We start from the raw sequence: 16,658 nt of genomic DNA on the forward strand, positions 1-16,658 counted from the left end.
TAATTACGGACCCAAGAACTTTGAAAATCGCATTAAGATGAGGTAATAATGAGGTGAGTGCGCGAATGGTAATTTAGCATTTTTAATAGAAAGTGTTTTAATGGAAACTAAGTCAGGCGAACGTTATTTTATTCTCCGCCTACGCTCCGACTCGACACGGCCCGTCAGCACAATCCTCGTAATTATAGTCTCGGCTTAGTCATAATATATTATGTTAATTTGTGTTCGTAACAAATGCAGTATCATTATGATAATTTATGACTTGCACATTTTTGTTAGTTCGGTTTGTGAATGCCGGACGAGATAAGCCTCCGCATCCGAATGCGACTGAAACGAGGCACTCGAAAAGAGAAAAACAAACCCGAAAATTAAAAATGGGGCCAAGTGAGATGCAAATACTCCGGGTAAGGCTTGAGAGGAGGCGCCGGTTGGAAAAATGGACTGACTACCTCAGGGCTCTCATTCGAGACCTTTGCTATTTGCTACTGCTACGCCCTCTGATTTATAAACAAATTTAAAATTAATGTGGGTTCGGTGTAAACAGACAGTCGTTTTTGGTATTTGGTAATAAATGTTACATAATTTCTATTCATTCGATAATTACCAGCAATAACTTAGTCTAGGATATGGGTAATGTGTACTTAAGTCAGTTGTTCTACTGTTACTAACCTTGAGACCGTATCTTGCAGTAAATTACTTTTTCCGGATCTGCTGAGAATTTACAAACTTCACCCACTCCTGCACTTCAGAACTTTGTAACTGTACCTATTATATAAATTACATCTTGATGGAAAGTTGTTAAGCTACAATTCAAAGATTTATCTTTGACACTCGCTTCTGTGTATTGAAAATAGAACGTTTGTCTGCTGATGGTTTTTGTCTTAGAATGACAATGAATATCTATCCAGTGTTCAATTGAAAACTTCATCAACTAGCCTTCGAATTTCGTAGATCAATGACAAAAGTTAGGTTAGGACCAAGTTAAGAAGTGACTAAATTTCTTTTATATGTAATGTGAGAGCCAGGTTATCAAAAAGGTTTATAATTAGTGCAGGACACGTTTCGTAACATTGAATACAAAACCTCGTAGCGATGTGTACACCGTAAAATTTTAGGTTAGATGTGTTTTTTATGTTGAAAGCATTAAATGCATATCAAGACATTATCCCTACGTTTTCGACAAGCTAATTGCAAAGATGTAATCTTCTTGGATAATCTGTTGGCTTCAATTCCTCCATTGCTGTGACATGGTAGGGATAAAGACGTAAATTCTTGTGTAACGTTGTGTGCGTTGCTCCAACAGAGAGATTAATTTGCTGACTCAATTGTCGGATAGATGTTTTTGGTACATTTTCCATTATCTTGAGCATTAGCAACAATTTCGTGTTACGTTTTCGAACTGCTCCACTGAATGGTTTTAGTAAGACATCAGCTGATCCACGAAACAAATTTACAGCTCTGTTCAAAGTTTTCTTAAACTCTATGTAATCTACAGCAAAATTTGTAAATTCAGCTTGAAATTCTTAAATTAAATACAATTTTGCACCGAATAAACCCAAAGCTCCCTAACTTTGGTACCGTTTCGAAAATAACGTTACACTCGCAAAACCCAACTGACTTCTATTAACGAAGGCATCATCCCTTTTTCGCTCTTGTTCAAAAAGGTATTAAGGTAAGGTATTACAGGTATTAAGAAATTCAACCAAAGTATTAAAAATAAAAAAATAAATAAATACATTATTGATGGCCGGTTGCACCAACGTGAGTTAAATTTAATTACAGATTAAAATATACAAAAACATTGTGATAACAATATGTAACTAAAGTAACGAAGCATTTTAACCTACAGTTAACTTTAACTGGCGTTGGTGCAACCGGCCCTGAGTGATCTAGATATTTATTTAAAATATAACAATAGGAAATTGTTTAATTTTTAAATCTCTTAAAACGTTTTGATCATTGTATGAAGAAATATTCATTACAATTGTCTTCTGGTCATAGATTTGATCTTACTATGCTTAAAGAATTAGACACTCACTCATCATAATAATAATTTTTAACTAAGTGTCTAGGGCCCGTATTCACCAACGCCAGTTAAAGTTAACTGTAGGTTAAAATATACGAAAACATTGTTATAACAATAGGTAACTAAAGTAACGAAGTATTTTAACCTACAGTTAACGTTAACTGGCGTTGGTGAATACGGCCGTAATCCAGATTTCTTGGTCAGCTTAATCGTACTTACTAAACTTTGTAAAATGCCTAAAAATCAAAATAGAAGAGGATTTGATCTAAAACGATTTATAATTGTACCGCAAAATTGTTGAAAAGATTCTTTGCAGTTTTGTTGTTAAATTTTTACACAAACGTACATCTTCTTCGACTTTTTTCTCTAAATTATGTAATAGATATAATAAAACAATTAAAAACCATTTTGTTTTTCTTTTAATTTTAGTAATACATATTTACAAAGATAAAAACAATAAATCAAAATAAATAGAGGGGTGAATAACTTAACAAATTATGAGTAATTTGTATTGGTAATCTATTGTCTAACTTTATGTTTACATATCATTACATAACTGCATGACCCTAAGTGTATTATAATTGACATATTTTAATAACAAATTCTAGTTTTGGTCAATTAATAACATTATAAAGAGATGTGTAATTACGTCTTATATAAGCACAGATGTTGGAACTCTGGCATGAATGAATTTCTAATTAAAGTTTGGTAGTGCTTTGTACACGTGTTGCTCTTATTTATTTACGTTACTTTCCATTTATATTGACTATTCTTTTTCATAGTGGCAATTGTGTATCACGATCATTATCTATTTACTCATACTCCTCCCATTGCTTTTCCTTAACACAAAACAATTCCGGTTGTTTCTATTTAATTGTTAAATGACGTTTCTTTTTGATTTTGACCGGAAATTTAAATGAACACCCGATACTTGTTATCTTTAATTCTGTTACATACTTGCTTTAGAAACGCAAATCGTTTAAGATTTCTTGAAAAAGGTAAAACATATTAAGTATCGGGTGTTCATTTAAATTTCCGGTCAAAATTGGCGATGAAGAGTCGATTGTGAACGCACCACTCGTGTAAAAACACAAAGAACGCGAAAACTGAGGTAAGATTTAAACAGATGATGCGCTAACAATCGACTCTTCAACACCAACTTTGACCGGAAATTTAAATGAACACCCGATACATACATTAGGTTACAAAATGTAAATTTCTGAAATATTTTTTTTCAGATTACCTAAAAAACAAAAAAATTAAACAATGCTACATGATACTTTTTTCGCAATCCAAAACCACCCAGTTGAATAGTTTGAATTCTAACAGAATTATTATGTAATTTTCAACTACTCGATTAACAAATTATAATATTTTCTTATGTCTGAAAAAAAATCTTAAATCAATTCATTGCATTCAATTCGCACAACTACAGTGTGGAATAAAATGATTTACATCTAGTTACCTTTGGAATTGTTGCACATGTAAATTTTCCTGTACCGATCTACTTTTTTTTTTGAAGTGCCGAACTATTAGTTCTGTCAATAAATGTCATCAATCGAATTGACAATTGTTACAATTTACTAAATTGAATTAACAAACGTTGGTGGCCACTTTCAACACTAGCTGTGACTTGCTTTTGTTAGCTCCTTTTTTGGAATTTTGGAATATTTTGAGGTTAGGCTTTCTTTTTTTTTGTAGAGCGGCATTTCGTATTTTTACAAGGGTAATGCAAAGGTAACTAGATGTAAATCATTTTATTCCCCACTGTATAATTTTATATTCTATTTACTCCATTCTCTTTCCTCTTGCCTACTTTTTGTCCCTACAAGATCTAACAGATTTTTTATTTTACGTATTTTACTTTCTTCAGCCTATTTGCTCTCGTTCACTCTCCTTATCTCATCATATTTAAAGTTATTTGTTTGAAATATTTTATGTGGCGCAACCACTGCGAGAGCACTCATCATTCGATCAGTGAAGTTAAGCAACGTCGGGAATGGTCACTGTTGGGATAGGTGGCCATCGGTAAACCGCGTTCCCTTACCTTCAACACTTCAGTACTGTAATATCATATGAGCAAGCTCCTTCGTAGATGTCGTGACAAAGTGAAACTATAGCGATAAAGGATTATGTAAAAAATGTTTTCAAAGGAATTATCATTACTTAATAGAAATATCCATAGTGCCTTCCTCCCTTAGGTATTATAAAAAACAAATAATTCAAAATAACCATTTTAATTAAATTGGTTGATTTAGGGCATTGTAAACGCTATCTACTAAACAGTTAACTCAGTTGAGCATTAACATGTTTTCAGTTTACCTTTACTGAAATTGTAAGCTCACAACACAACTTCCAACGTACACCTAACTAAGAAGAGCGTCCCATTAGAACAAAACGTCTACTCTGAACAGTTTGCTAGCTGATTAACCTCACTAAAGCATAGCAAACGCAAAGTTTTCGTTTAGTTTATTGTATCCATTACTGTGAAGTCTTTTGTGATGTTTTAATTGCTAGTTATTTATTATACAAGACGATAAAATTGTATTTTATCTTCGAGAGCGTTTTTTAGCGTCGAAGACGCTCAAATTAAATTTATCGTCGTGTATAATATTTTATTTTTTTCTAAGCATCCGTATTTTATTATTAAAACATTTTTTAAAAATCATTACTAATAGATAAAAGCACACTTTAATATCTGCTATACAGGGTGTTAGGTAAATGTCCTGCCAAACTTTAACCGCGAGGTACTGGCTTCATGTAGAACTCGGAAAAAATATTTAAAAAATTCTGTCAAAAAATAAAATGATATTTATTTTTTGAGCTACAATTTTTTTAAATTGCTTTTAGTCTTCTACGTTGTCAAAGAACCTCGTAGGTAAAATTTCAGCACATTTTAAAAATACACCCTGTATATCATATTTTATAAAACGTACGCCAATGCGAAGTAACCTCTAGGAAATATGCTTTAAAACAAGGAAACCGCATTGGTGTACGTTTTATAAAATATGATATACAGGGTGTATTTTAAAAATATGCCGAAATTTTACCTACGAGGTTGTGGGACAACGAAGAAGACTAAAAGCAGTTAAAAAAAAATTCCTCAAAAAATAAATGTCATTTTATTTTTTGACCTAGAATTTTTTAAATATTTTTTCCGAGCCAGTAGCTCGCGGTTAAAGTTTGGCCGGACGTTTACCTAACACCCTGTAGAAAAAATTAATTGTCTTTTTTTTATTCATTTCTTGTAGAGGCAACTTTTTTATTTTGTTTTACAAACAGTAACTTAAAAATAAATCAAAAACATCAGTTGTCTATTTTAAAATTCTTGATTTTTTTTTGTAGTTATATAAAAAAATTGACAGTTTTGAGCAAAAGTAACTGTTCGAACTGTTCTCGTTTCCCCGGAAATGACCCTAACTGAATCTTAACTGCCAATTACGTCGGTTTACAAAAATCTCCTCTAAATGGCCATAATAATAAGGAAATAATTCAGGTGCTAATCGACGGTCTGTTAAAACAAAAGTCAATCACAGAAGACACCAACAGCATTCACGGTTCATCGCGTCACACCGTGTATTAAAGGTTACACAACATTAATTTCACGCCCCTGGCTTTAAACATAACTTATGCAAAACTGACACAATTAACGTTGCTCATATTCCCAATTTCCATTGAACATATCATCGGGTCAAAACTACTTTCTTCCCAATTTGAGTAACTAGCACCTACTCTTCGCGTCAACGTGGAAAAATGATCGCTTCCAGATTAACTGTCTTCGTATGATAATTACTAAAAGGAATTATGTTACATAAGAGAGGTAATTGCGGTGAGAAAATTACGGCAAACGCGAGTGTAATATAAACAGGAAGTATTTAGAGGCGCGGAAAAAGAACAAGTGTGAGTAAAGATTTATTATAATCTGACAACATGTTAATTTTGAATGTGGATTTAGAGATTCCACTCGACGTTTTGTACAAATGAAGTTTGGCGATCATAAATCTAGGTATGGACGTATGAAGACCTACAGATAGGTTCGTTAGGATTACGTCAAATAAATTAAATCATTATGTCTTGTTCTCATTTTTTAAATTATTAATGAGGAGTAGGAGCGGATCAGAACTAATTACGAAGTTACCAGAAGTTATTACTTGAATTGTAATTGCGTTATGATGGATAATGATCCGGATGCAGTACGACACACGTTCACATTCATTGACAGCTGCTGACTTTGCTTTGCATGTCTTCATTGTTGTCAATGATACTTTTCACGGTTTACGGCGAAAACGGAAAATTGCATTTAATTGAAGAATAACTTGTTTGCAATTGATGTGGTGGCATTTACTGCGTATTAATGCGTAAAAAACAATTTGTCCCAAGAAGTCGTTATCTCGGAATGAATTGTAAATGGGACATTAAATTAGAATAATTTAAATTTTTTATGAATTTTAGATTCTCTTAAAAACCCACGTCATTTACATTAATAAATAAAATAATAAACATAAATCTTTCAGTTAGTAAACCTATCTATTATTTAAATGTAGGTACTTTTTAAAAATTTATTAAATTGAAATTTATCAAAATTCAATTCACATTACATTATTTTCAATGCAGTTGTGTAACGCTGTCTCTGTTTTCCACTAAATGGTGAATTCTGATGGCCAACAGTTGATTATATCATTAAGAGTAGAAGTGAGTCTTTTTGTCCTAAGACCACATACTCGTATGAATGATATACAGTGGGGAAACTACTTATGGAATAAATTCAATAATTTCAAAACTAATGACATTTGTTGAAAACGGTGAAACAGGTCAATGTTTATTTTTCATAATGCTTATATTAAGTTGCTTCACTTATTCATGACGTCATCCATTTTTGAGCTATGACGTCATCACCAATTGTTTTTAAATGACAGACAACAATTTTTTTGAGAAAATGACAACTTTTAATTCAAAAATGTAATTTAATTTTTAAGGTAAAAATTTTAATACCCCTCAAACAAAAACAAACAAACATCTAAGGTTAACAATAAAATTTAATGCAAATGTTGAAATTGTGCCCCGCCAACCACTGGGCACTCACCGATACTTTGTACACTGCGCTCAATAATGTCAGGGCTTATTTGCAATTCGCGTGAACGAAAGCTTTGCCTTTCTCTCTCGTACTGTAAAAACTATTCATTATACTGCATTATTTTAATGCAGCTCGTATTTCATTGAAGACACTCAAAATCTCCTCTTATGATTAGTCCATCAAAACGGTTGTTCTCTCAACTTTTTCCTTGAGTAATGTCGTTCTGATGTTACGTATCGATACAAAAAAAATGTGTATATGCGATTTATGTAAAATTGTCTATTTCCATTTCACGCAGTGTCTAGACTTGCATTTGGTCGTTTCTTCTCCCAGGTTAATATTGTTCGTAATAGAACATGTTGAGGAACAATTGTCCGACTGAACTTTTGTTTTAGAATTATTTCGAAAAGCTTCTTGAGGCCTAACACAACATCACAGCGTAAATGAATAAAGCACATTTTTAAATTTAATTACACAAACTTCTGCAATATTCGTGGTGTACATTGCAGTCCACCATAATGCACAATGCAATAATGTGGTAACATCTGTTTCCTTTTCACAGTTGTGAATTTTTTATACAAATCTGCATACTGCTCTGACAGTTGCTCATAATAGTCATCTTTGTGGTAAACTAAGAAAGTCCATAGCTTAAGCCGTTCTTTATTTGCCGTTATTTTGTATTTTGCATTTGGTAATTTTGTGTTCTTACCATTTAATAACAACAAATATGAAACACAACACATTAGAATACAGCACCTATCTTTAGATGACAATATCAAAATAATTATTCAGAAAATATATATTTTCATTTTTTATGGACGCAAAAATAAAGGAAACGAATTAGTTGTTCGGTTCAATAACAATTTTAATTTAAAATTTTTGTTTCAGACAATAAATATTTTTGCTTCTACTAAATGCAGCAAATGACGTTCATTGATTCAGTGCTGAAAAATGTTTACAAAAAACTGAGTTTTTCCCTAATTTTTTCGTTTCACGAGGTGACTGTTGTTATGAACTGTGACTAGTGCTTTCAGAAGAATTATTGAATCAACACAATTAGTACAAAGCGATCCATTTTCAATAATAATTTGTATTGCAGAACCAGCAATTACAGCAAGTATGACAAGTATGCATCACTTTATTGACTAATGTGCTGAAATTGTTGACTTTATGAGAAATGTATACACTAGTTCGTAACAAATTTGTTTTCTTTCTTTTTGATAATGACGCTTTTGCACATCAATAAAATTCTTGAATTAATTGAAATATCACAATTAACAATTAGATACAATTTTCTTGTGAAATCTTTGAATGTTCTTTTAACATCTGGTGCGCTACAAGGATGGGCTTTGGGTTCTTCACTTTTCTCCATCTGCTAACTCTAAAAACATTAATAGTTTCGTCTTTACATAAGGGAATTCATTTTTAGCCTCAAATTTTAAAATTTCTCTCATTTCAAAACTTTCTTAAGTCTCTTATTTGTTTCCTCATAGTTTTATTTTTTTAAATAAGTATAAGTTAAGAAAATGTTCCACTATTAGACCACATAAAGACGTGGTTATTATAACATTATATCACAAAGTGGAAATTTAAAAAAATTAATTACCATTATTTTCGCTATCGTACCTTGACCGTATTTAACATTTGCAAAAAATATATGTTCCTGCGAGAACCCAACGACTTTTCATTATCATGATTACTATTATTATCTTATTAGTAACAGACTTTAATTATGATCCGTAGGTTGTTACAATTTAGTACAACAATCTTTTCCGGGTAAGCTTATTAAATTTCAAGCCAGATCTGCCAACCATAACATATAATAACAAAAACAGATAACATAAAAATAACAAATAAATACAATTTACCTGGAGGCTTTAAAATCCCAGTTACAGAAATTTATTACATAAACACGGGAAAATACTTTATATAATTAGATTTTTATGTCAAAATAAATTTTAAATAATATCAATCAGCGCTACTTTATTTTCAGCCTCGGGCCAGGATTCGCATTATTTTTCTGTTTATCTCCACGTTTGTACACACAGCTGAAGCTTTTTACTTATTGAAAGCTCAATTCAAGCTTTTTCAATCATATTCTTTTACTTTTTGGAATAGTAACAACAATTAATGTTTGTAAAGTTAATTTACTTTTCACATTTTTCTTTTTGTATAGAGTTTTTTCATTGTCATAAAAAAATAATACAACAAAGTTGAAATTAGAGCTTTGGATAATAAAGTACATTTGGAATAGGAAAAACTTTTTAGTCCAGTTAGTACATTTTTTATAAACCATAATTAACCTTTTTTACGCTTATAAAAAAATTGAAGAAACAGTGTGTGAAATGGTATTTCAAAGACCACACACTTCCCCGATTTGTGTTCAATTGAAAACGTTTGGAACCGCATTAATTACAGAGGTTACACAGGTATCACTGATTTTTTTGACGTTTTATTTTATATTTAGAACAATTCTTGGACCTTTTTCAACGCGATAAAACCCATATAGGTGTATCCAGATTTTGTTATTTTGTATATTGCCTGACGTACGTCTGATTACAAATAGATCTCTATAAAAACGTTTCAATTAACTCTTTCTGTTATCCTTTTAATATTTTCCGTGGAAAAACAAATGTGTAGTCGATAAAAAAGAAATCAAATCTTTCCGTCATTTGTTGGCGTTGTTACAAAACCAACAACACTGATTCCGTTCGAATCATGTGTTAGTTTTGTTGTCGATTTGAACATTTAATGACCGTAGCAATAAAATTAATAACACGAAACAAAATGAATGTCTGTAATATAATAATATTTTAATTATCATCACCAACATACGTCATGTTCCAATAATTTCAGCAATCACACCAGCAAGCAAATCGGCACCACCGTCGTGATTTGCGTTACTTTCGGACAAAATCTCTGTTGTTACAGAAAGTGCAGACATCAAATTACACCTACGGTACGCTCAGTTCCATAGAATTATTAGCTTCTAATTCCGTTTTATTACCGGCTAATTACACCCACAGTTCGTCGATGCAAAAATAGAATTACGCGATTTGTGCAAAATAAAACAAATGTAGGAGTGCACACTACATGCGAATAAAAATATGGTCGGGCCACGACCACAAATAAAAAAACCATAACAAGTCGTAAAATAAACGTGAAATTTATTTTTATAGAGCGACTTTACCGCAAAATCAAATTAAAGTGCGTTTTACGCACCCCTTTTGAAAGGTTGCAATTCTTTTTCGGGCTTATAAAAATGTGGGGATTTTTTATTGCCATATGAGTGGGATTTGATTTAAAAAAATGCAAAACCTAAAAACCAGTTACAGAATAATTGGCGGTTTATTAAGAAATACTTTGAAAAATATGTTAGTTATTTGATCACGTCTAAAATGATTACGCTCATCTTAATTCGTTTGTCACAAAAGTGATATAAATTAATTAATTTGGTACAATTTAATTATATTCATTTCTTTATGAACTTAATGCTTCTATCTATAACATTAGCGGCATTTTGTATAAATTACATTTTTAGGCACCCTTAATGAAAAGGGTAATTTTACGTACTCACAAGCGGACGAAAAGTAAGTCTTTTTTGGACGCACTTTTTCGGACGTTGACCGTGCCACCCTCTTTTGGTCTGTTTAGTAAGTTAACAACAAAAAAATAACAAAACCGATAATTGTCCTGAAAGGTGATAACAAATACTATAAAAAAATGTTAATATGTATTCATAAATTTATCTATTTGAAAAAGGTAGATACAAAATAAATTTGTAATTTTTTCAATGATTCTTTTTCAATGATTCTTTTGCTTTATAGTTCGTATGGTCGCCGGAAAAATTTAATGCGCACCTCTGCCTAAAGCGCCTTTTGTCCTCGTCTGTTTTCAAGCCTCGGCTGCGCCTTGGCCAGAAAACTCAGACTCGAACGAAAAAGATGCGCTTTCTGGCCTTGACACACAAATAACTATTTTACATTTTCATTTTCTGAAGTGGCTTTTACAGTACGAATGATGATTAAATTATTTTTGACAAGATAATGCAAACATTTTAGGAGGCCATTTTTGAGTTTGTAAAAACTGACAAAAACAAAAATAGTTCGATAGTCAAACAGAAAGCACAGTATTTTTTTTTTAAATTAGTGATACAATTATAAATCATCATCAAAATCATCAACCGATTTCATTATATTTAAACTTGGATTAAAACAACAAAATCCCTGCATAAATTATCTGTAATGAACTTAAATAAAATTTATTTCAGCATAAAATATTTTAATTTGTGGAGAATGAACACGAATACGAATTCGAGGATTAAAAGAAGGACTGATTTGTACCATGTTTCAGAAAAATGTATAGTTAAGAGTAAAAAACAAAAGATTTAAAAACGTATAACTTAACTTGGATCATCCCACATGAACTGTTATGAAGTAAGGAACAGAATAGTAGGCTGTTTCAGTAAAATGAAAAATGGTTTTGGTTTGAGAATGGTTCCTATATGAATGAGTCAGTGTTGCTGTCCCGTGGATACGGTCCAATAACACTTGCAGATTCGCAAATTCAAAGCTCGGTTATGTGAATCTTAGTCTGTGGTTACGTGTAATAAAGTAAATCTGTGCTACACGTTTTCCATGATCTTGTCTTTCACAGCAGCTCTTGATGATCAATTTCTTGAAAGATGGGGTAACTTGTAATTTTAAAGAAAGTTATATTTTTTAAGTAACTTAAAAAAGGGCTAAATCAAAAATACTCTGCTAAAAGGCATCGTAGACGAACACGTAGAAGACTGAAATATTTAACTTGACCCATTTGGTTAAATCGTCTCGTCTTGGAGAGACAATAATAATTTATAACCTTGATAACACTCGTGAACTAATTTTCAAGACCACCTGGACCAAGCCTTTAATGCTACTACACTACCCACACAGTTTGCGGTGTTTTTATTTAAATTTCTGGCCTCTAGACATATAATTTCTACTGCAACATTTTTAACAAGTCTAGAAATATTTATTACTTGACGGAAAATTGCCACCTGCATTTTTTAAAATTTTCTATTATGTGCCTATCTTACTCTATAAAAATTAAATAACTCCACCCAGTGAATTTATTTTAATTAATTTAACTGTTTATAAAACGCGATTGGCAACGGCAAGTGTGCTTACCCTGACGACCTGATTTGGGGAAAATTTAATTTAACTGGTTATTTCTGGTTCTGGCAAATCCGAATTACTGAGAAAGATACTCACATTTGAAATTTTTTTGTGTTTTATGAACTATTTAAAATAAAAAACAACTGACCATAATAATGTCACAACTAAACGATTATCTCTTTCGAAATCATATTATACTTATCTAATGTTTTCTCAAGTGCATTTCATCAATATTTTTATTATGAGCTGGTTTGTTTTGAATAAATGATTGCAGAATGAATTTAAATAATTTAACAGCGTCAGTACTTTACTCATATTATATGTTTCAGTATTACCAATATTTTCCTGTTAACCTCGTTCACCAAAAATTTGCTTTCCTTGTTCCTTATCTTCTCTTTTTTCAAATTTGTTATTTTTCCACTTATCATTTTAATTATTATAATAATGAATATTTCAAGTGATCAATTTTACTTTTTAATTATTTACAAAGATATCAGGTAAAATTACAATCAAGTAATAATTTTTGTCAAGTTATTTCTGTAATGTATCTGCTCAATTTGTACAAGATAGTTGTACTATAAGATCGGAAAGTATTAAGAATTAAAAACCAGGGCAAAATTTAAATTATCTTATCTTTATAGCAAACAACTAATACTGCAGTAATTTACTAACACATAAATTAGTAAAATTTTGTATTTAATTACTGTGTAATGGTAGATTTCTTTTAACAGAAAGTTAAAAAAATATATAATTTCTGCACCACCATTGTTAAAAACCTAGTTGCTGCCTGATTCATATCTTGAAGATTTATTATTTTCTTTGCAATAATTTACGTTTACATTACACTCGCTGCGCTCGTGCTTTAATATTTCCCACTTGTGAAGAAAAGTAGTGCTTTATACACACGTTACATAAAGATTTTCCTTATATTCATAGTTTTTTTCATTTAAAGTATTTTTATAAGTTCTAATAAACAATATTTATGCAAAAACGGCAATACGCTATTACATTGTCTTATTGTAAAAAGAAAAACAAAACAACAAAAGCTTCTTTCTCAACATCCCGCTACAAATTGGTCGTAGCCGAGTTTTCGAACGTCGTATATAATTACATCAATTCCAACACAAATCAAATCAAGTTTACAGTGATTTTAAGTTACGAATATGGTAATCAACACAATTTTAATAGCGTAGCGGAGGTGTAGACTTAGTAAGAAACTAACTGGAACAAATTTAACATCAGCATAAATGCACACTGGAACAGTGGGACTAGGAAGCGACAGACGCCCACGCATTAAAGCAGGAGTTACAGAAAGTGAAACCGATATATAAATTGTTAGGTGTACGATGTAGGTGAGAAGATTAACACACAATATTTATTCAAATTATACATTATGGCAAAGTAAAAAAACAACAAATTAAAAAAAAAAATACTAGACACCATACAAGTTAGTAAATTGTCAATTAAAATTCTTCTAGTTCATTTAATATGACTATTAATTTGAATTAAATAAATTACTTAAAATGACGTAAATGGATAATTTATTAAATAATAGTCACAAGTGCAATCTGTAAGTTAAAGCAAACTAAGCTAGTAAAGCAAAAAACAGAAAGAATAAACGTGAAAAAATAACAGCGAGGAGTTTATACTTACTACTTTATATGTAATTTGTTTTATTTATTATTCTCCTTTTATTTACTTTTTACTTATGATGGAAAGCTTTTTTCGTATAATGAGAAAGTGAATCAGAATAATTAATATAAAAAATCACATAAATTAATTTTAGGTGTGTCAATTCTTTTATTACAATTTCTGCTTAAAAGTTTCTCTTATTTGTATGAAAAAATCTTAGCAAAAAACAAGATTTTCACAATTTTGATATTTTAAAATTCCATCTCTTATTTCAAATAAATAAGTCTTGCAGATTGATTAAAAAACTTACTCGCATTTGCGAGCCTCGGCCATGCGCCTCGGCCCGCAAATTTACTCGCACTCGCAAACGTGCCGTTTCTGGCCTAGTGATACAAATAACTATTTTTATAATTCTACAACTTTTTACAACAGTGTTAAATCATTTAATTAATGTAATTGGTCAAAAATACATACTGCTTTTGCGTCATAAATACCACTGACAATTAAAAAAATAATACCTACGGTAAAAATGAAAAATAAACAAAATATTACAAGAAGCTTGAGCATTGTAGAAATTTTATTTACTTGTATCACTTGTATTACTTGTTTTAGTAGATGATAAAAATGTCTTAACCAATATTTTATTACTCCATGCAAATTGACACTTGAAGTAATAAAATACAAAACTGTTAATTACCGTGTCTGTGCAAATAAAAAAGTGTCACGATAGCTCAGTTTTGCAGGGATGAAGTCGCCTGAAAAGATTTTTAAAACAATTTCAAAGCAAACCAATTAAGTTCACCGCCAGTTGCAAGGTTGTCGAGGTTATAAAATAAATAACCAAAATGCATCTTATTACCTGGTTTCTTATCGCGCGATTGTAATTTATTAGTGTAGGTGTTGATATTTTTTAAATGCCCGGTATGTAGTTAAAAACAGAAATTTGGATTTTATATGAAAAGAAAAACTTGAAAATATCTACTCTAATTATTTCATAATATCGGCTGTTCATTTAAGTTTCTCCTCAAAGTTGGCGTTGAAGAGTCGATTGTGAACGCACCACGTATTACAAATCAGTAGATCACGGATCTTCGTTTAAATCTAACCTCACATTTTGCACTGTTTGCTCTGCAGACGGTGGTGCGTTCACAATCGACTCTTAAACGCTAACTTTGAGGAGAAATTGACATGAACACCCGATATAATATCGCATATCGGGGCCGGATTCGGATTTATTTATCATCAGATGTTGCTATCAACATATGATACATAATTCATTTTTTCTAAAGCACTATCTATAGATTATACATATTATAATTTATTTTTCTACACACCCATTTTTTACACGACATCCAGTTCGGAGTTTATTTGACTTTTTTAGATTATTTTTACCAGTGGTATTTACATTTTATCAAATTATTAGTCTTGACGATTTAAATTTTCCGTTACTAGATGTAATTGAAAGAATCCAGCCAAAAAATAAGAGGTAGGTCCCAGCAAAAAATAGTGTTATTTCTTCTTAAATTAGAATTAAGTAAAATTGGCTGAATACAATGATTATGATAACGTTTTCCTTGACTGACAGGCTAAAGCATTAAACTTTTGAAAATAAATGTTTTTTGATTAATGTGGGATGTCCGCATTGCAATAATAAGATGATTGTAAAATTGTAGTTCAAGAAAATGAGACAATGAAAAATAAAGTTGTTAAAAAGTGTAAAAAAATATATAATTTTAGGAATAAATGGGAGAGATAATTTAGTTGGGGGATGAGCGTACATGCAGAATGGCGTGATTTTTTCCGATATTTCCGTAATCGTCCTCAAGTCATTTGCGTCGCCCAAAATTCCGATCCGCATCAGTCCATTTCGGTGTTTTATTGCGGTAGGTGTACAATTCGAGCCTCCCCCGTCCGTCCATCCCCGACTTAACATCTGAACCGTCATCAATTTTTCCCCAATCAAAAAGCCCATTACGTCGAAAACTCCACAGTAACTCCATCCTAAAATATCGCAATCATTATGCCCCAAACATTGGGGGGATTAACTATCAAGTCTTAACAGCGCCCTCTCTCTCCCTCCCGTCGCTCCGTCCTCCTCCCGCCAACCCCCATCTCCGGCGAAATAACGAACTGGACATTACGAATCTAATTACAATCTTTGCTCATGCGTGGCCGAACCGACGTAGATAGGGTTTAACTCATGGGGGATACCCAGCCGACGGTAGGGGTAAGTCGAAGTGTGCGCTGGCTGAGACTCGCTTGTTTGGCGAAGCGCCAGTAGCCAACTCGACTCCGTTAACGCCGCCAGACAGCGCCAGTGTTACTGTTTGGTGCACATGTTAATGTTACTTCGCGCGCAGTGAATCACGTGGTGAGTGACCACCCCGGAATGGTGTACTCTGCATTCTGAGAGGGCACGAAACGGCGATCCGGTCCGGACCTGCTCGAATTTCGCCTCTGGTAGGTCCTCCTAGTCTTAGGGAATCACGACGAACGGGGTCCTCGACTGTCCCCCCTGGACCTTCCCGACAAATTCGACAAATCGCCGCTGAATCACGATTCGCTCGCTCGGAATGAAATTTATCGCCGGCCACTAAAATCTTTTAATAAGGTATGAATCACACGATCCCCGATTAACATATGTAGAATGCTGGTATAATTAAATATCGGAATGGGTGTGCCATGGCTAATTTATGCCTCGTTAAGATCCACTCGGAAAAATCAATTCTACCTCGTGGTTCCGATAATTGCCCATCTAGCCGACTTTTGT

The 16,658-nt window shown here is 32.1% G+C and overlaps 2 protein-coding genes across 7 annotated transcripts in view; one reads left to right on the forward strand and one right to left on the reverse strand.

Moving 5' to 3' along the window:
- Positions 1-16,658, reverse strand: part of LOC138125600 (transcription factor HES-1-like) — a 124,663-nt gene that overhangs the window by 96,165 nt on the left and 11,840 nt on the right. The window lies entirely within an intron of this gene.
- The window catches only part of pdm3 (pou domain motif 3), a 189,258-nt gene that overhangs the window by 66,145 nt on the left and 106,455 nt on the right, over positions 1-16,658 (forward strand). For 3 of the 6 annotated variants that reach the window (XM_069041021.1, XM_069041025.1, XM_069041026.1), the window contains exon 1: positions 16,120-16,348. The exons of 1 other annotated variant lie outside the window; for it this stretch is intronic. The gene's annotated coding sequence lies outside the window, so the exon portion shown is untranslated. 2 more of the 6 variants (XM_069041024.1, XM_069041022.1) reach the window with 2 other exon arrangements.

The sequence above is a fragment of the Tenebrio molitor genome, chromosome 3, assembly GCF_963966145.1.
Source record: "Tenebrio molitor chromosome 3, icTenMoli1.1, whole genome shotgun sequence".
Taxonomy (NCBI): domain Eukaryota; kingdom Metazoa; phylum Arthropoda; class Insecta; order Coleoptera; family Tenebrionidae; genus Tenebrio; species Tenebrio molitor.